We start from the raw sequence: 19141 nt of genomic DNA, 5'->3' as shown, positions 1-19141 counted from the left end.
GGATGGGAATTTAGCCCCTCCCCATGTGAACAGCAGTCGCCGTGGATGCCAGATGCTACTGCAGAGCCCTCCACAAGTGCCTGGGCTCCCGATGATGCTAGTGCTGTACTCGCACTATTCATTTGCAGCTGCTTCAGAGAAATGACTGACAATGCTGGCACCAGGTTCAGACACTGGTGCGGGCTCCATAGTGGGGGCCGAGGAACAAGCACTGACACCACAGGGAACCTCCCCAGTAGGCGAGTCTGACCCAGTCCCAGTCCGCTGTGGTGCCTTTATTGTCCTAATCTCTGGATGAAGCTGTGGGGGGGGGGGTCATCTCATTCTGCCCCTCCTGATGACTTTAGAGCACATCAGGATCTATTAAAGAGAGTGGCTGCTAACTTGGGCCTGCAGGCGGAGGAGCTTGCAGAGCCCAGGGACACATTATTTAATGTTTCGGCCAGAGCAGCCCTGGGTAAAGTGGCACTTTCAGTGCATGAGAGGGTCTTGAAAATAGCCAAGGTCTTTTGGCAAACCCCATCTTCCATACCGCCGACATCCAAAAGGGCAGAAAGGAAATATTTTGTCCCTACCAAGGGTTTTGAATATACACCTACCCTAATCTATACACCTACCTACCCACCCGCCCTGGATCATTAGTAGTGTCCACAGCTAATGAAAGGAACAGGCAGAGTCAGGCAAGTACCACGCCTAAAAATAAGGATGAAACGAAACAGGATCTGTTCAGAAGAAAAATTTATTTGACAGCCAGTCTCCAACTGCAGGTGTCAAACCACCAGGCCCTCTTGCGCAGATATAATTTTAATTTGTGGGACTCCCTTAATAAATTTAAGGTCTCCTTCCCTCAGGACCTCGGTTCTGAGTTCGTGGCTAGCTAGGAGGAGGGCAAGGTGGTGTCAAGGGGCTCCCTCCAGATGGCTTGGGATGCAGCGGACATAGCAGCCAGGGTCATAGCCTCTGCGGTGGTCATGAGGCGCAGTTCATGGCTGCAGTCCTCGGAGTTCTCTCAAGAGATGCAACTGTCCATCCAGGACCTCCTGTTTGAGGAAAATGCTCTCTTCTCAGAGCAGACCGATGTAAGTTGCATGGACTAAAGGACAGATGGGCCATGCTACACTTGCTAGGCCTTTACACCCGGCAAGCTGCTAGGAAGCAGTTCTGGCTGCCCCTGCTGCCCAGGTCCTGGGGACTATCATGGCAGAGTGCCTATAGAAATAAGAATCAGGGCAGAGGTTTTAAACACCATCACGCTGCCTCCTCCCCCTCTCCATTTCAGTTGGGCCCTGCACGACATCTAGGGGGCCCTTGGCAGCCATTTTGAGGGTGTGCTCCAGGACAGCGCCCCAGTCAAACTGTTGGATCCATCCCCCCGTTTGTTCTCAAACCATTTATGTCCCTTCCTAGTTGTATCAAACCACTGGGTGCTGAACACTGTAGCACTGGGCAATACCCTGCAGTTCTCCAGCATCCCCCCCCCCCACCCCTTTCCTGTCCTTCTTCAGGGACCCTTCTCTCGAGCAATTCCTCGTGCAGGAGGTGGGAACCCTCTTGCGCCGGGGGGGGGGGGGGGAGTGGTAGAGGAGGTCCCTCAAGACATGAGGGGGAAAGGGTTCTATTCTTGATATTTCCTAATCCCAAAGGCAAAAGGGGGCCTAAGAACCATTCTTGACCTGTGTCACCTCAACAAGTATCTTAAGAAACTGAAATTTTGCATGGTGTCTCTAGCCACCATCATTCTCTATTTAGATCCAGGACACTGGTACATCACCCTCGACTTTCATATTTCCATTTTCCAGAGCACAGACGTTGTCTCCGCTTTGTGGTGGGCCAGCACCATTTCCAATTCATGGTGTTACCCTTCGGCTTCTCATCTGCCCCGAGAGTATTCACAAACTGCATGGCACCTGTGGCCACTTACCTGAGGCATTGAGGTGTACAGGTTTATCCATATCTTGATGCCTGGCTCATCAGAGGAAGGTCTTAAGCCCAGGTGCAAAGCAGCCTCAATCTGGTGCACTCCACCTGTCATAATCTGCGTTATTAATAAATGAAAATAAATCAACTCTGACCCCTGGGCAGCATATAGAGTTCATAGGAGTAATACTCTACTCTACGCAGGTCAGAGTCTTTCTCCCAAAGGCCCATTTCCAATCTATGTCCTACCTGATCTCTCACGTGAGGGCCTACCCTCTTACTACCAACTGCATGTGCCTCAAGTTATTAGGCCACATAGCAGCTTGTACTCATGTGGTACAGCACATACGGCTTCATCTCAGATCCCTGCAAACATGCCTGACATCGGTCTACATCCCCAACAGACATGATCTGGTCCGGGTAGTCACGGTATCAGATCACATCCGGTCATCCCTGGAGTGGTGGTCGGAATGATGGGAGTTCCCTTCGCAGCCTCGTCCCCATCAGTGAATCTGGTCTCCATCTCTTTGGATCTGGGTTCTGGAGCTCGACGATCTCAGCACGTAGGGTCTCTGGTCACAAGATGATCGCGCTCACCACATAAATGTCAGAGACTTCAGAGCAATGTGCTTGGCATGCCAGGCATTCCTGCCTCACCTGAGAGGCAAGGTGGTCCAAATCCTGATGGACCATACTGCCGCAATATTTTATATCAGCAAGCAAGGTGGATCCCACTTGTCAGCCCTTTGCCAATAAGCTCTTTGGTTGTGGGACTTTTGTGTGTAGCATGCCATTCATCTCGTAGCCTTGCACCTTCCAAGGGCTAGGACTGTGTTAGCAGATTGCCTCAGAAGGACCTTCTCATCTTGCCACAAGTGGTTGCTCCATCCAGAAGTAGTCAGCATGATCTTCCAGAGGGGTGGGACTCCACAGGTGGACTTATTTGCATCCAGGCAAAACAGGAAGCGCCATGTTTTCTGCTCGATTCACAGGATTGATGGAGGCTCCCTGTTCGATACCTTCTTGTTCCAATGGTCAGGAGCTCTGCTGTAGGCCTTTATGCCAGTACCATTAATTCACAGTGTCCTCATGAAGATCAAGCAGGACAAGGCGAAGGTGATCCTGATAGCTCCGGCTTGGCCTCGCCAGCACTGGTTTGGCGTGCTGCTGGAGCTCTCAGTAGTGGCTCCACTACAGCTACTGCTCTGGCCAGACTTGCCTTCCCAGAATCACGGCCAGCTATTGAACCTGAATCTAGCAGGTCTGCACCTGATGGCTTGGGTGCTGAATGGTTGAATGTGGAAGAGCAGGCATGCTCGGCCTGCGTTCAACAGATCCTGATGGTTAGCAGGAAGCCCTCCACCAGGGTGACCTACCTAGCCAGGTGGAAGTGGTTCGCATGTTGGACCTCGGACCAAAATCTTCAACCCAAACAGGCCTCATTCCAGTTGATTACTGCATTACCTTTCAGAGTAACAGCCGTGTTAGTCTGCATTCGCAAAAAGAAAACCAGTACTTGTGGCACCTTAGAGACTAACCAATTTATTTGAGCATAAGCTTTCGTGAGCTACAGCTCACTTCATCAGATGCATCCGATGAAGTGAGCTGTAGCTCACGAAAGCTCATGCTCAAATAAATTGGTTAGTCTCTAAGGTGCCACAAGTACTGCATTACCTTCTGCACCTCAAGCTTCAGGGCCTGTCTCTTTTGACAAACTACGCTTGGCAGCTATTTCAGCCTTCCACCCTTCAGTTCAGGGCAGATCAGTCTTTGCTCATAACATGACAGTCTGGTTTCTAAAAGGTCTGGAGCGGCTCTATCCTCAAGTCCTTGACCCTGTCCCACCTTGCAACCTGAACCTCATGCTGTCCAGGCTCACAGGTCCCCTCTTTGAGCCGTTAGCTTCTTGCTCCCTTCTGCTGCTCTCGTGGAAGGTCTCCTTTCTGGTGGCGATAACATTAGTGCATAGGATCTCTGAAATTAGAGCACTAACCTTGGAGCCGCCCTACACAGTGTTCTATGTGGACAAGATTCAACAGCGGCCACATCTGGCTTTTCTGCCCAAGGTAGTTTTGCAGTTTCACGCTAACCAGGACATATTCTTACCGGTCTTCTTTCCAAAACCCCATAAGTCAGACTAGGAGCATAGACTATACTCTCTGGATGTCAGGAGAGTGCTAGCCTTTTTATATTGAAAGGACTAAGCCGTACCATAAGTAGATGCAGTTCTTCGTCGTGGTGGTGGACAGAATGAATGGCCTTCCTGTGCCTGCTCAGAGAATCCGTGGATCACCACCAGCATCAGGTTTTGCTATGAACAGGCAAAGGTGCCACCACCGGTGATTGTAATTGCCCATTCAACCAAAGCGCAAGCCTCGTCAGCAGCCTTCCTGGCCCAGGTGCCAATTCAAGATATCTGCAGGGCTTCTACCTGGTCATTCATCCATCCATATGTTCATATCCATTACGTGATCACCACGCAGGCCCCGGACAATGCTGGCTTCGGTAAAGCAATATTGCAAACCGCACAACCGTGAACTCTGAGCCCATCTCCAGGGATACTGCTTGTGAGTCACCTAAAATGGAATCAACATGAATGAGCACTTGAAGAATAAAAAATGTGTTGCTCATGTCCATTCCATTACCCCTTCTCCTACCCCTCGGTGGGATTTACCAGCAAGAAGGAACTTAGAGGACATAGGGCCGGTTGCACCTCATATATTGGCATGTGAGCACAGAGGTACCGAGGGTGCCAGAGCTGGCTCTATGGCTAAAAAAATTCCAGTAACAGTGAACATGGGCGCGCACACAGCTAGAATGGAATGGACATCTCAAAGAACAATAGTTACAAAAGGTAGGTAAGTGTTTTTGTTTTCCCCTGAGCTACTTCCTACCACAGTCTGGTTGGGCTTGGTAGTCAAAGATTCCTCTATCTCGCAGGGGTACTCAGAAGCCAGCAATCCTAACAGCTCCTCAGGATACTTGTCTGATGGCAGTCCCAGCAACTCCTCAGGGTCCTCCTCCAGGGGAATGGATTGACGTCACTCAGTCCCTGGGCCAGGGGCCAGTGGCAAGGCAGAGGTGACTGACTCCTCTGGCTCTGCCCCACCTGAGCTAGAGGCCCTGCCTCTTATACTTCCTGTCCTGCCTCTCAGCTTACGGCACGAGGGGTGGGCTTGGCCTGACTATACCCCACAAAGGGCAGAGAGTGGTCCCTCTCTGGCTCAGAGGGAGGTCATTCCACCTCACTAGTCTCGCTGCCATCACAATGAATTCATGAGGTTCCACTAGACTGAGTTTAAGCCAGCCACACCATTGGCTTGGATGGTGGTAGCGTGTGTATTTTCAACAGTGTGTTCTTATGGAGTGGGAGGTTGAAGGACAAACTGCTGAATTACAGTTGTGTTATCTTACTTGGCAGAGTTTTACCTTTCAGAGATGGCTTCCTTGTTTACCTTTGTTGGCACCATCACATGCTGGCAATAATGCACTCTACAGGCTGTCACGCTGCCCAGACTCCCAGTGAGACAATCCAAGCTAATTCCAATAGAGGTAGCCCTAGGGCAGCCACCTCCGGACTGGATGTGTAGCAAAACCTCCCAGGCATGATTATTCAGGGAAGAGGAAGGAAAAAGTGTGACAGCCCTGCTATCCCTGCGTTAAACATTTGAAGATACCCAGTGTCAGCCTCCCAACTGCCATCCTGTCACTATGTGAAACACTCCCCTTGGCTTGGTCCTCTGTGTTCATGCTTCTCAGCACTGCATCCTACTCATACAAAGCAGCAGCAATTGTGCACGAGGCACAGAGTTTTCAACTCCTCCTGTCCTCTTGTCCTTCGTCATCTGTGATTGATACCAGTCATGTCCAGATCAAATTGTGATATCACAAAGAGTTATGAGGGCAAGCTCAGAGCAAATCACTTATGCAGTAGTTCGTCATTGGGAGCTGCTGAAATCTCCCTTCAAACTATGCACCTGCTGAACGCTTGTGCTGTCTCGGCTGATCCCTGGTATACCTCCTAATCCACAAATAATAAACTCTTCCCATTATGCTTTTCCTCTGTAGATGACACACAAACCTTCCATTCAAGAAGTCAAAGCACGAAGGAAGAAGGATCTGATGGTACCAATTCAGGCTCCATTCCACAAGCCAAAAGACTGGCACTTGCAGTTCCCATATGGGAGCTCCATTCTGGACCCCCAGTTGATGGTTGTTACATACTCCTTGTGGAATCCTCTGCATACTATACCATCAGACACCCTGGATCCACCAGTCTCCACCAGTAACTCCTCAGTAACTCAGGAAGGACCAAACGCTTTACCCTGCCAGAGGATATTTTCACTCTGTATTATCCACAGTCTCCTCTTTTGCCAGGCCTGGCTCTCCTTAGAGACATCCTTACACCCAAAGAAACCACCTTGAGAGGAAGAGAATGCTCTCCTACTGCATCGACAACTGAGAACATCCTCACACTGGTACTGACAGCGCTGCCGCTAGAGCAGGAACCTATTATTTCATGGAGAGAATCAGATGATCCAGATGTACTTACCCCTTGAGGGAAACAAGCCCAGACAGAACCACAGGAGGCAGTGGAACTGTCCACCTCCTTCAGAATATGGTTACCCAGTGGACCATTGGTACCCTATGTCTTGGGGCCCTCTCCCACCAGCCAATCCTTACTGGGCCCCATCAGATTGTACAGCAGACATCCCAGATCTGTACAAGAAGCACCTCTCCCAGTCAATACCAACCAGATTCATTGGCGTTTGAGGAGGAAGTAGTTGACCTTGACACAGTTCCACTGGTTCTGACAGCTGTATCATCCTCTTCACCAGATGAGGTGGTTGCTCCATCATCCCCCTCCCCAGCCGATGACCACAAGCAGTACCAGGAGCTATTACAGAAGGCAGCAACCGAGTGTCAGTTACAGAACACACAACACAGTTTATTGGACATCCTCCAGCCCTCTGGCTCTTCTAGGGTAGCTCTTATAGTCAATCATTTTGGAACCTGCCAGATCTGTGTGGCATACCCCCTGCCTTTTGTGCCCCTCCCTCAAAGAGAACTGAAAAACTATATTTTGTGCCAGCTAAAGGGACAGAGTTTTTGGGGCCGGTTTTGTTCATTTGGGGCCGGTTTTGTTCAATATCTTCATAAATGATCTGGAGGATGGTGTGGTTTGCACTCTCAGCAAATTTGCGGATGATACTAAACTGGGAGGAGTGGTAGATATGCTGGAGGGCAGGGACAGGATACAGAGGGACCTAGGCAAATTGGAGGATTGGGCCAAAAGAAATCTGATGAGGTTCAATAAGGATAAGTGCAGGGTCCTGCACTTAGGACGGAAGAACCCAATGCACCGCCACAGACTAGGGACCGAATGGCTAGGCAGCAGTTCTGCGGAAAAGGACCTGGGGTGACAGTGGACGAGAAGCTGGATATGAGTCAGCAGTGTGCCCTTGTTGCCAAGAAGGCCAATGGCATTTTGGGATGTATAAGTAGGGGCATAGCGAGCAGATCGAGGGACGTGATCGTCCCCCTCTATTTGACATTGGTGAGGCCTCATCTGGAGTACTGTGTCCAGTTTTGGGCCCCACACTACAAGAAGGATGTGGATAAATTGGAGAGAGTCCAGCGAAGGGCAACAAAAATTATTAGGGGTCTGGAACACATGACTTATGAGGAGAGGCTGAGGGAGCTGGGATTGTTTAGCCTGCAGAAGAGAAGAATGAGGGGGGATTTGATAGCTGCTTTCAACTACCTGAGAGGTGGTTCCAGAGAGGATGGTTCTAGACTATTCTCAGTGGTAGAAGAGGACAGGACAAGGAGTAATGGTCTCAAGTTGCAGAGGGGGAGGAGGGTGGTGAAACACTGGAATGCGCTTCCTAGGGAGGTGGTGGAATCTCCTTCCTTAGAAGTTTTTAAGGTCAGGCTTGACAAAGCCCTGGCTGGGATGATTTAATTGGGGATTGGTCCTGCTTTTGAGCAGGGGGTTGGACTAGATGACCTCGTGAGGTCCCTTCCAACCCTGATATTCTATGATTCTATGAGTTTTTATTCACTCATCCATTGCCCAATTCTTGAGTGGTGCAAGCAGTTTCAGAAAGGTCCAGGACACAGCATCTTAAGACTACTCCCACAGACATGGGTGCTAGACACCTCAACCTTTCGGGGAGGAAAATATTTTCATTGGCTAGTCTCCAATTCAGACTTGCTAACTACCGGACACTGTTAGCAAAATAAGATTCCCTGAATTTTTCTAAATTTTTACACTTTAAAGACAAACTTCCTCAGGAAGACAGGGCCCAGTTCCAACTCCTCATTGATGAAGGCAGGATGGTGGCCAAGACATCACTCCAAGAAACAGTAGAGACAGTGGAGCCTTCACCACACTGGTAATCATGAGGCATGAGTCATGGTTGCAATCTTCTGGACCACCCTGGAGAACCCTGAATACCATCAAGGACCTTCTCTTTGATGAGTCTAACCTTTTTCAAGAAAAGACCGATGAGTCTCTACGCTCCCTTAAAGACTCTAGGACAGCCTTCTTCCCCCTGGACATTTACACCCCTGCCCTGAAGAGGAGACACCATAAGCAAATCTATAGACCCAGGCCTCCCACTCAGGCATTCTATCATCAGCGCCCTGTGAACCCCAACCGCCTCTGCAAAAGCCTAAGGGTTCAAAAACCCAGATATGTGACTTCTTCTACCTCTCAGATCAATGTCTGGCCTCACCCACGGTCCGAGGCATCCTTCTGATGGTATGCTTGAGGACTGCATACCGATATTGATGCCATACCTTATTGCCCCCCCAAAAACCTTTGGTGGCTGCCTTACTCACTTTGCCATAACTGGAGGACAGTAACAACAGACAAGTGGGTACTAGACATCATGCACCAAGGCTACACCATTGAATTTCTTACCTCCCTGCCCCAAACCCCCTTCCCAGGCCCTTTCCAGTGACCAATCTCACACAAAGATTCTTCATCTAGAGGTAAGTTCTCTACTCCAGAAAGGGGCCAGAGAACTGATGTCCCCTCAGCACTAAGGGAAAGGGTTCTACTCCCCATATTTCTTAGTCCCCAAAATATCCTGTGTATGGAGAACAAGTCTCGACCAAAGCCAACTAAACATATTTACCCAAAAATTAAAATTCCACATGGTCACGTTGGCACTAAAAATTCCCTTTCTGGAAAAGTGCATATGGTTCTCAGCTCTCAATAGGAAAGACACTTTCATCTACAATCACCCATCCCACAGAAATTTCCTAATTGGGCAAGACCACTTCCAATTCAGAGCCCTTCCATTCAGACTAGCTATGGCACCTTGGGTCATCACAAAAGTCCTTTCAGTGGTGGTAGCTTGATGAGAAGAAACAGCTTTATTGTCTTTCTATATCTTGATAACTAGCAGATCCAGCAGGGAAGTCCAACTGGCAACTCAATTCCTAGTCTGTCTTCTGTCTTCCCTGGGAATTTGTCTTAACCACAAAAAGTCCACTTGGACTACCATGAGGTCCATAGATTTCATAGGAGTGACTTTGGACTCAACCACAGCAAGAATCTATCTTCCCACTGACAGATTCCACACCGTGGACAATCTGATAAAACGGGTCAACCTCAGACATGAGACTACAGTCAGGAGCTGTCTTTTCCTCCTTGTTTGCATGGCCTCATGCACCCATGTCTCACCATTCTCCAGGTTTCAGCTCCACTGCCTACAAACCTGGCTTCAGTCCATCTACTCACCAAACAAAAAGATACCATTGATACCAAAGTAACAATTCCAGCACAGGGTATGGTTTCTCTCACCTGGTGGACAAATCTGGAGAAAGTTTGTGTGGGAGTTCTTTTCCTCACACCTACACCTGAGAAGACAAAAATCACAGGTGCATCTTTCTTAGGGTGAGGAGCCCATATGTAGCACAAGTATACGTAGCAGGGTAGCCCTGGTAGCACAGGTAGTAGGGGCAGGGCTCAGCGGTGCTAAATACATATCCACCAGTTTCGGGGGGATTGTACTTGGTACTGCCACTGGTACTGCCTATGCTACTGTGACTACACTGCTATTTATACTAGCCCTAGCTCCATGAGCGGTATGGACACACATGAGTAGAGGAATCACATCCTTGCTTGTAGTGTAGACATAACAGTCTAATGTTTCATTGGCTACTGAGTGTCTAACAAATGAAATTCAAGGTCTTACTGTTAGTATTAGAAGCCTGAAATGAAGATCCAATCTACTCAAGGGACAAACATCCCATTATGGTGGTAGAGATTGGCAGGGTTGGAGCATCTGATGGTTCTACCATGTAATCTCAAAGGACACGAGCCCATGACGCAATTTAATCTAACCTATCATTTATAAAATTGGCATCAGTTTTGTATTTAAACACTAAACAAAATTATGACAACATGTGGGAGTCCAGAATAGGGGGTACTTTTTCTCTGTTCCCCAGATTATGGGCATATGTAAATTATATGCTCAGGGAGAGTGAGAAACTGTGACACAGAGGCACAGATGCACAAGGATGTTTAAAGAAAAGGAGTACTTGTGGCACCTTAGAGACTAACCAATTTATTTGAGCATAAGCTTTCGTGAGCTGTATGCAGACTAACACGGCTGTTACTCTGAAACCTGTCAAGGATGTTTAGGCACTTAATTCCCATTGATTTCTATGGAATTTAGGAGTCTTAAATACCGAGAGCCACTAGAGGACCTGGGCGTCCGCCTGGCCCTGACTTCCGTCCCTCCCTTTCTTCCCAATGCCGCCCTGTTACCCGTCCTCTCCACCCTGGGGAAACCCATCTCTGTCATCAGCTCTCTCCCGTTGGGCTGCGAAGACCCCACCCTCCGTCACGTCCTCTCGTTCCGCCGGCAAGTGCAGCTTCAACTGCCACCGCCGGCGTGTGACGGAGAGGCGCTTGAGGGGTCCTTCCTGGTCCCCTACCAGGGGGCCCATTACCGGGTGCATTATTCAACGGGGGAGGCCTGGTGCTACCTCTGCCGGGTGATGGGGCACGTCTGGAGGAACTGCACCTTGGCCCAGCAAGGAGGGGCACCCGGGACCCCCGAGCCCCGGCGGGGCACCGGCGCCCCTAGCTGCCCAGCTCCCGAAGCCACCCCTCCTCCTTCCCAGTCTACCACTGCTCCCGCTTGGGCCCAAGGGGCACCTCCCCCACTATGCCCAGACGAGCGGGAGAGCTGCACCCCCGCTGCTTGCAATCTGGCGGGGCCTGTGGAGGAGGGTGCGGCAGGGACACCGCCGGACATGGGAGAGGGCCCACCCCAGGGGGAATCCTCCCTCCCTCATGCTGCCCCACCGTTGCCCCCCGTGAGTCCCTGAGCCATCGCCTCTGCCCCCTGACACGATCCCTGCTAGACAGCCCCCGGATGATGCCATGGAGGGCTGGGCCCTAGTCCAGGGGAAGCGAGGCAAGCGGACGGCTCGAACTCCACTCCTCACATCTGATGCGGAGGCCCCCTAGAAGACCAGGAAGGGGGGCACCGATGCCGAGCCTTCCGCTTTGCCCACGGGTGTATTCCATCCACCAGTGCCGGCTGGGGAAGACGTGGCAGCACCAGAAGACAGTATCTCCCCTCCACGGGAGTCCCTCCCCTCCGAGGCCCCCGAGGGAGCCCCTTCTGCCCTGGTACCATCTGAAGCCTCTATAAGCTCCGAGGCGACTGTCACGTTCGGTGCCAGCGGGGAGAACCCCAGGATGGCAGAAAATGATCTCCCCTCCATATACGAGGAGATCGAGGCCCTGGGTCTGACCCTGGTCACCCAGGGGTAGGACAACCCTTTGCCAGTGGGCCTCGATCTGGGTGACCTCACTCCAGCCTCCCTTTTCCCGTGCTCCCTCCCCGTAACCGTTGCTTCCGCTCCCACCTCCGAGGAGCCCCTGGACTCAACCCGGCCCCAGAAGGCACCCCGCTGATGACCACCGAGCCTGTTCAGGCGACAGCCTGTGCCACGCGGCCAGGACCCGAGCCACAAGGGGCACCCCTCGTTGGTGTGGAGCAATCGACTTCCTTCCCGGGTGGGGACCCTATAGAAGATGGTCCAACTCCTGATGCTGTGGCTGCCAAACCCACCATAGAGCCTGCGCCCGGCATTGCTGAGAGCCCCCTCTCCACCGCCTCAACCCTTGAGCCTGATCAGGAGGTGCTACCATCCAGCTGCTTGGCTCCCTAAGCCCAGAATCTCGCCCCTGCCCCTGATTCCAGCCCTCCCCTTGTTACTGACCCTGTCCCTATCCCATCCACCTCCCGCAACATTACTGCCGCCCCTGGGGCTGTCTCCTTCCCTTTTCCAGCAGATGACCTCCCAGGGAGCGGCATTTGTGTTTCCCTGTCCCGACCCACTAGGGGCTCCTATCGTCCCTCCGCCGCCCCCTATTGCCCCAGGATTCGAGGTGGGCCTAGTGGTGCCAGCCCATCAGGCGCCCCGTCGGGGGTCTGCACCCTGTCTGCTCTTCTCGGTGGGCCACGGGGCTGTACCAAGAGCCCCATCAGGGAATAACCAGGAGACCGTCACCCCACCCCCCCATGCGCTGTGAGAAGAGTTGTGGGAGTTTTTAGAAGACGTCCGTGGCTCCCGCAACAAGGTACAGCTTGCTCTCCAGCGATGGAGGCACTTTCATCAAATCCTCCGAGCTGCGAGGGCCCCCAGGGGGGAGGGTAAAAGGACCGGGAAGCAGGCCGCCACGGCCTACCAGCGGGTCCGCCTCTTCCGTGACTCCTTACTCACCTACAGGGTAGATCATGGACTGTTGCGCGGCCCGTTGGGAGCCGCGAGCGTCCCTGCCGGCGAGAATCCACCCCAGTCCTCCTCATGGCACCTCTTACCATTGCAACATTGAACACCCAGGGCTGTAGGATGGGTCTCTGCAGGTCCCAGGTGCTCTCCTTCCTTCGGGATGGGGGGTATTCTGTGGTTTTCCTGCAGGAGACCCATACAGATCCGACCACCGAAGACAGCTGGCGGCTGGATTAGGGGGACAGGGTCTACTTTAGCCATCTCACAGTTCGTACGGCTGGAGTGGCAACCCTGTTCTCCCCCGACCTACAGCCCGAGGTGCTGGGGGTCGCCAAGGCTGTGCCAGGCCGCCTGCTGCACCTCCGGGTCTGTATGGAAGGACTCGTGGTCAACCTCATTAATGTCTATGCCCCGACATCAAGCCCGGAGCGGCTGCCATTCTATCAGCAGGCATCTGCCTTCCTCAGCACCTTAGATCCTCATGAGTGCCTGGTCCTGGGAGGGGACTTTAACATCACCCTCGAGGAGTGGGACCGCTCGGGGACCAAGTTGAGCCCGGCCGCAGCAGACGTCCTCTGGGAGATAGTCGAACACCACTCCCTGGTGGACGTCTGGTGTGACCACCACCCGGATGACATTTCCATGTTCACCTTTGTCTGGGTGGAGGACCATCAGTCGTGCCACTCCCAGTTGGACCGTATTTATTTATCACGCTTCCATCTTTCACGAGCCCACTCCTCCAGCATCCGGCCGGCCCCATTTTCTGACCATCATTTAGCCACCGTGACGGCCTCCCTCTGCATGGAAAGGCCGGGGCCGGCCTATTGGCATTTCAACAACAGCTTGTTGGAGGAGAAGGGCTTCATGACGTCCTTCTGGGAGGTCTGGCTGGCCTGGCGAGGGCAGCGGCGTGCCTTTCCCTCGGTGCGGCGGTGGTGGGACCTGGGGAAGGTGCGCGCCCGGCTCTTCTGCCGTGACTACACCCAGGGCGCCAACAGCAGTTGCAATAGAGCAGTTGGAACGGGAGGTCTTAGAGCTGGAGAGGCGTCCAGCCGCCAGCCCCGAGGATCCGCCCCTCTGCGGAGCGTGCTGGGAGAAGTGGGAGGAGCTCCGAGCCCTCGAGGACCATCGGGCCTGGGGTGACTTTGTTCGATCCTGCATCCGTCTCCTTCGATCCTGCATCCGTCACTTCTTCTATGCCCTGGAGAAAAGGAGGGGGGCCAAGAAACACGTCACCTGCCTTCTGGCAGAAAACGGCACCCCCCTCACGGATCCGGTGGAGATGTGCGGGAGGGCGAGAGCCTTCTACGCAAGCCTTTTCTCCCCAGATCTGACCGATCCTAACACTTGCAGAGTGCTCTGGGAGGAGCTCCCTACAGTCAGCGTGGGCAACCGAGACCGGCTAGAGCTGCCTCTCACTCTGGCCGAGTTCTCGGAAGCCCTCCGTTGCATGCCCACCAATAAATCTCCGGGTATGGACGGGCTGACCGTGGAGTTCTACCGTGTGTTCTGGGACGTCCTCGGTTCAGACCTAGTCACCGTCTGGGCCGAGTCTTTGCAGAGCGGGGTCCTCCCTCTTTCGTGCAGGTGAGCCATGCTTGCCTTATTGCCGAAGAAGGGGGACCTCTGCAATTTACGAAATTGGCGTCCTGTCTCGCTCCTCAGCATGGACTACCAAGTCGTGGCAAAAGCAATCTCACTGCGGCTAGGGTCCGTGTTGGCGGACGTGGTCCACCCAGACCAGACCTACACCGTCTCAGGCCGCAGAATCTTTGACAACCTATATCTGGTCTGGGACCTTTTGGAACTCGGGTGTAGGGATGGTCTGTCATTTGCCCTCCTGTCTTTGGATCAGGAGAAGGCATTCGACAGGGTGGATCACGGGTATCTCCTGAACACTCTGCAAGCGTTTGGCTTCGGACCCCAGTTTGTGGGTTTTCTCCGGGCGCTGTACGCCTCCGCAGAGTGTCTGGTCATGCTCAACTGGACCCTGACTGAACCAGTCAGCTTCGGGCGAGGAGTACGGCGGTGTGCCCCCTCTTGGGCCAGCTGTACACTCTGGCGATCGAGCCCTTCCTCTGTCTCCTCTGAAGGAGGTTGACAGAGTTGGTGCTGCGGGAGCTGGAGCTGCGGCTGGTCCTGTTGGCGTACACTGATGACGTGCTCCTCGTGGTCCAGGACCCAGGCGATTTGGCGCGGGTGGAGGCTTGCCAGGCCATCAATTCGGCAGCCTCCTCCGCCTGGGTCAACTGGGTCAAGAGCTCTGACCTGGTGGTCGGGGACGGCTGGCAGGCGAGCTCCCTCCCACCCGCGCTTCAGGCAATCCGGTGGAAGCGCGGGTCCACTGCTCTATCTCAGCGTTTACCTTTCTGCCACGCATCCCTCTCCGCCGGAGAACTGGCAAAATTTAGAATGCGGGGTGATAGAGTAGCTCCGGAAATGGACAGGACTACTCCGGTGCCTCTCCCTTCAAGGGAGAGCGCTGGTGCTTAATCAACTAGTCCTGTCCATGCTCTGGTACCGGCTCAACACCCTGGTCCCGGCCCCGGGTTTCCTGGCCAACCTCTGGACATTGATTCTGGAGTTCTTTTGGTCAGGACTGCACTGGGTCCTTGCAGGGGTTCTCCATCTATCCCTGGAGGAGGGAGGGCAGGGCCTGAAATGTCTGCACACTCAGATCCACGTCTTCTGCCTCCAGGCTCTGCAGAGGCTCCTTTATGGGTGCAGGTAGTCCGGCGTGGAGCATTCTGGCACACGCCTTCTTGCGCCACTTCCGAGGGCTCCGATACGACTGGCAGCTTCTTTATCTCCATCCGAGAGGTCTTCCGCGAGACCTCTCCGGGCTGCCGGTCTTCTACCAAGACCTCCTCCGGACCTGGAAACTGTTTTCAAGGACCAGGTCCGGGGCAGCCACCGAGGGGACAGATCTCCTCGCAGAGCCCCTGCTACACAACCCCCAGCTCCACATGCAGGTGGCGGAGTCCCGCTCGGTGCGCCAGAGGTTGGTCCTGGCAGAAGTCACAAGAGTCGGAGACCTCCTGGACTACGACTGGGGAGACTGGCTGGATCCCCTGACGCTCGCTCAGCGCATGGGGTTCTCCAGACCTGGTACTCCCCGGCGCGTACTTCAAGAGGTGAAGGCAGCTTTGCCACCCGCTGCTCGGGTTTATCTCGACCGGGTCCTGCACGAGGGCGCGCCCCACCCACCCTCTACCGCAGGCCTGCCGGATCTTTTAATTGGACCCCTGCCCCGTGGACCCAACTGACCCCCTCAGCCCTTCACCGTGAGCTGGCTGCACGAGATGCAGCCGGTCTGCTTCCAAACCGCCCCAAGGAAACATCTATACACGTTCGTGCTCCACACCCTTCACACCCTCACCCTCGTGTCCCGCCCCGATACAAAATGGCAGGACCTCCTGCCACCTTTGGAGGGTGAGGAGCCCCGGTGGGCCAGCCTATATTCCACCTTGGTCCTGCCGCGGATATCAGTTGACGGCTCCTTCACGGAGCCGTGAGCATGGGCGTATTCTTGGCGCGGTTCACCTCCATCCCAGACACCTGCCCCTTTTGCGGCGTGAGGGAAATCCTGGCACACATATATCTGGAGTGTGCCAGGCTGCAGCCCCTATTCCGGCTCCTCACCAATATTTTATTACGTTTTTGGTTGCACTTTTCCCCTCACTTTCTTATTTATACACTCCCTATCCGTGGCTCCACAAAGTCACGGGATCTCCTGGTCAACCTCCTCCTGGCCCTAGCTAAAATGGCCAGCTATAAAACCAGAGTGAGGAGGTTGGCGGATGGAGTCTCCTGTGACTATGGGGCCTATTTCAGATCCTCGGTCCATTCACGTATCTGGGCAAAGTTCCTCTGGGCGACATCCACTGATGCCTTTGAGGAGCAGTGGGCGCTGTCTGGGGTTCTCTGCTCGGTGTCCCCGTCCGGTTCCCTTCGTTTGACCCTTTGACCGCACTCCTGTCCCTGTTATTTCATTAGTTGTCCCCCGGATTTATTTGGTATCCAGGTCCTGTGGATCCCCCTCTTAGGCTGGGGGTGGGGAAAGAAATGTTACCCCCACTTTCTAAAGCGGTAAATTAGAGGTGTTTCAAGCCTAGTAAATGCCCAATCAGTGCATGTTACACTACTTAGCTATTTGTCCCAGTTTTTGGGCTGGGAGAGTCATTCAGCATGAATCTGGAATTGCTCCACTCCACTCTAGATTGACACAGAGGTGAGAACAAGGCCCTGCCATGTGCCTTACAGCAGTTTATGACCAGTGTGCTGCTCTGGAGCCTGCTCGCTTTCCTGCCTAGTTTCAGGGCAACTGATCCCTGCCCCCCCCGTTCTGCCCCTTAAACTCTCTCTGCAAGTTGGACAGGGCCGTTTCCAGGCCACCCAGCACAGGGCTGCTGTGATGCGGGTGAGCATGGGCCTGGCTGTCACTCGACTCCGAAGTTAACCCGAGGTACTTGCTGAGCCTCGCCTCCTGCCTCTTCCCCGCTGTGGGCGGCTGGGGCCTCTCCGCCTCCTTCCTGGGGCTCGGCTGCCCCGTCACTGTCTCTTTAAAAACGGCTGCAAGGAGCGCGCGCTACAGGAGGTGTGTCCCCGCTCGGGAGCGCGCGCTACAGGAGGTGTGTCCCCGCTCGGGAGCGCGCGCGCGCGGGCGACGGCTGTGCAGGATTGTGACTGTGCTCGTGAGCGCGGCCGAAGTGTCAGGCCCCGCCAGCAGCACTGAGGTAACTGAGGCAGGGGGCGCGGCCGGCCGCCTTCCGGCCGCCACTGGGGACACCCCCCGCCCCGCACCTTCGCCTTACGCCGCGCGCTCCCGCTTCTGTTTTGTAGTGGGGGGCTGCCCTACGCTCTGATTCCCGCCTAGTTCTGCGCCTGCGCGTCGCGCGGGAGCGCTGATTGGCCCTCAACTCGGGGCCCTCCTGACTGAAGGGCCGAGCTGGCGTGCGAGAGGTGTTCGGGGGCTGCGATTGGCTGCGAGGCGGCTGTGTCCGCCCCCCTCCCCTGTCTTCCCCGGTTTCTCCGCCGCCGCCATTAGAGGGGCTGCTTTGTGTCTCCTGAGTCTGCCGGTGAGTAACCCCCCCCCCCTCCCTGCGGAGGGGTCGGGCCCGGGGTGGAGCCGAGGAAGGCCGCTGTTGGTGGAAGGGCTGCACGACCCCGCACCGACTGCGTGGGGGGAGGGGCAGGCAGCGGCCCCGATTCCTCGCGCCGCTGGCCCCGTGTCCGGAGTGGCTGGGCGGGAGCGAGGACGGGAGGGGGTGGACCTGGAGCTGAGCAGGCTCCATCTTCAGACGGCGTAGGGCGTCCTGGCTCGGGCAGCAGCGTTCAGCTGTCACCGGGGCGACCGGCCTTCCGCACCCCGGGGGCGCCGGGCATTGGAGGAGGGTGTGGATAGCGACTGGAGCGCCCTGCTGCCGCCCGAGCTGCGCGGGGCCATCCGAGACCGCACCAAGGAACACGCTTTACAGTAGAGTAGCCTGCAGTGCCCGCTAGAGCTGTGGCAGCGGCGAGAAGATGTGGTAGTCTTTTGGCTTGGTATGGCATGGAGGGCCGTTGCTACCTACATATCCAGCAGTGCTGAGGGATTTGATGTGGCTCTAAGGCTGGGCTGGACTGAGAGGGGCAGCCATGCACTCGGAAAATGAGAGAGCCCCATTCCGCTCCTCGGGATAAACTCCCTTACCGAGCAGCATTATTTCTGGTCTTGTCTTGGTTCAGTCACACCCAGAGACAAGCACAAAAGCAGCAGAGTTGAGTGAAACGAGATGTAGAGTGGAGGTTCAACTGAATGCCACCGACACTGCCGTTTGTAACCCCTCACTATCTCATCAGTAGCATTTACGTATTGGGAGGCATAAAAGACTGAACCTTATGGTATCCAGTATTTGAGAGAAAGTGATACATGACACCACCTGCTTGATAGCAGTTTTGTTGATGCTAGACACTAAAAATCATGGACTCAGTAAAGACACTGGATTTATGGCTCACTACAACAAACTGTAACCTACCAACCCTCCTTTGTCCTGCAATTACAGAGATGTTAACTGCCCACTTCACCTTGAGCAGCCTCTCAAAACATGTATCAACTCGTTAAACTGAATGCTATTCCACTTTCTCTTTAGCTGACTCTCCCAGGTCTCAGCATGAATCTGAGACTCTCAGCATGAATCTGAGACTCTGAAGAAGAGTTCTGTGTAAGCTTGAAAGCTTGTGTCCCTCACTAGTAGAGGTTGGTCCAATAATATTTCATCCACTTTCTCTCTAAGACTGATGCTATCCGATGTTGCTGACAGATCTAACAAAATCAGCAATGACTCCGTGAAAGTGTAATCGCTTGGGTTAGCACAACCACCAGAAATATCAGTAGCTTCTCTGTCATAAGTCCTGAATAGAACTGATGAGGGCTTAGGAAGTTTCTTAACACCAGCTGCTTTAACACCATTTTCAC

At 54.0% G+C, this 19141-nt stretch overlaps 1 protein-coding gene and 1 long non-coding RNA gene across 18 annotated transcripts in view; one reads left to right on the top strand and one right to left on the bottom strand.

The window, feature by feature from the left end:
• Window positions 1-765: 765 nt before the first annotated feature.
• Window positions 766-6919, bottom strand: LOC140900202 (uncharacterized). Its single transcript, XR_012155593.1, has 3 exons — window positions 6672-6919; window positions 1922-2035; window positions 766-1209 (listed from the first exon to the last, which is right to left on the bottom strand). It is a non-coding gene; the product is annotated as an uncharacterized LOC140900202 (long non-coding RNA).
• Window positions 6920-17328: 10409 nt separating this feature from the next.
• The window catches only part of HP1BP3 (heterochromatin protein 1 binding protein 3), an 82475-nt gene continuing 80662 nt past the window's right edge, over window positions 17329-19141 (top strand). For 5 of the 17 annotated variants that reach the window (XM_073316977.2, XM_073316976.2, XM_073316980.2 and 2 more), the window contains exon 1: window positions 17454-17762. The gene's annotated coding sequence lies outside the window, so the exon portion shown is untranslated. Of the gene's footprint in view, window positions 17421-17449; window positions 17763-18815; window positions 18923-19141 lie in introns of those variants that run through there. The other 12 variants (XM_073316986.2, XM_073316982.2, XM_073316985.2 and 9 more) reach the window with 7 other exon arrangements.

Source organism: Lepidochelys kempii, chromosome 18 (assembly GCF_965140285.1).
Source record: "Lepidochelys kempii isolate rLepKem1 chromosome 18, rLepKem1.hap1, whole genome shotgun sequence".
In the NCBI taxonomy this organism is placed as follows: domain Eukaryota; kingdom Metazoa; phylum Chordata; order Testudines; family Cheloniidae; genus Lepidochelys; species Lepidochelys kempii.
Note: the sequence above shows the minus strand (reverse complement) of the source record. Positions and strands in the feature narration are given on the sequence as shown.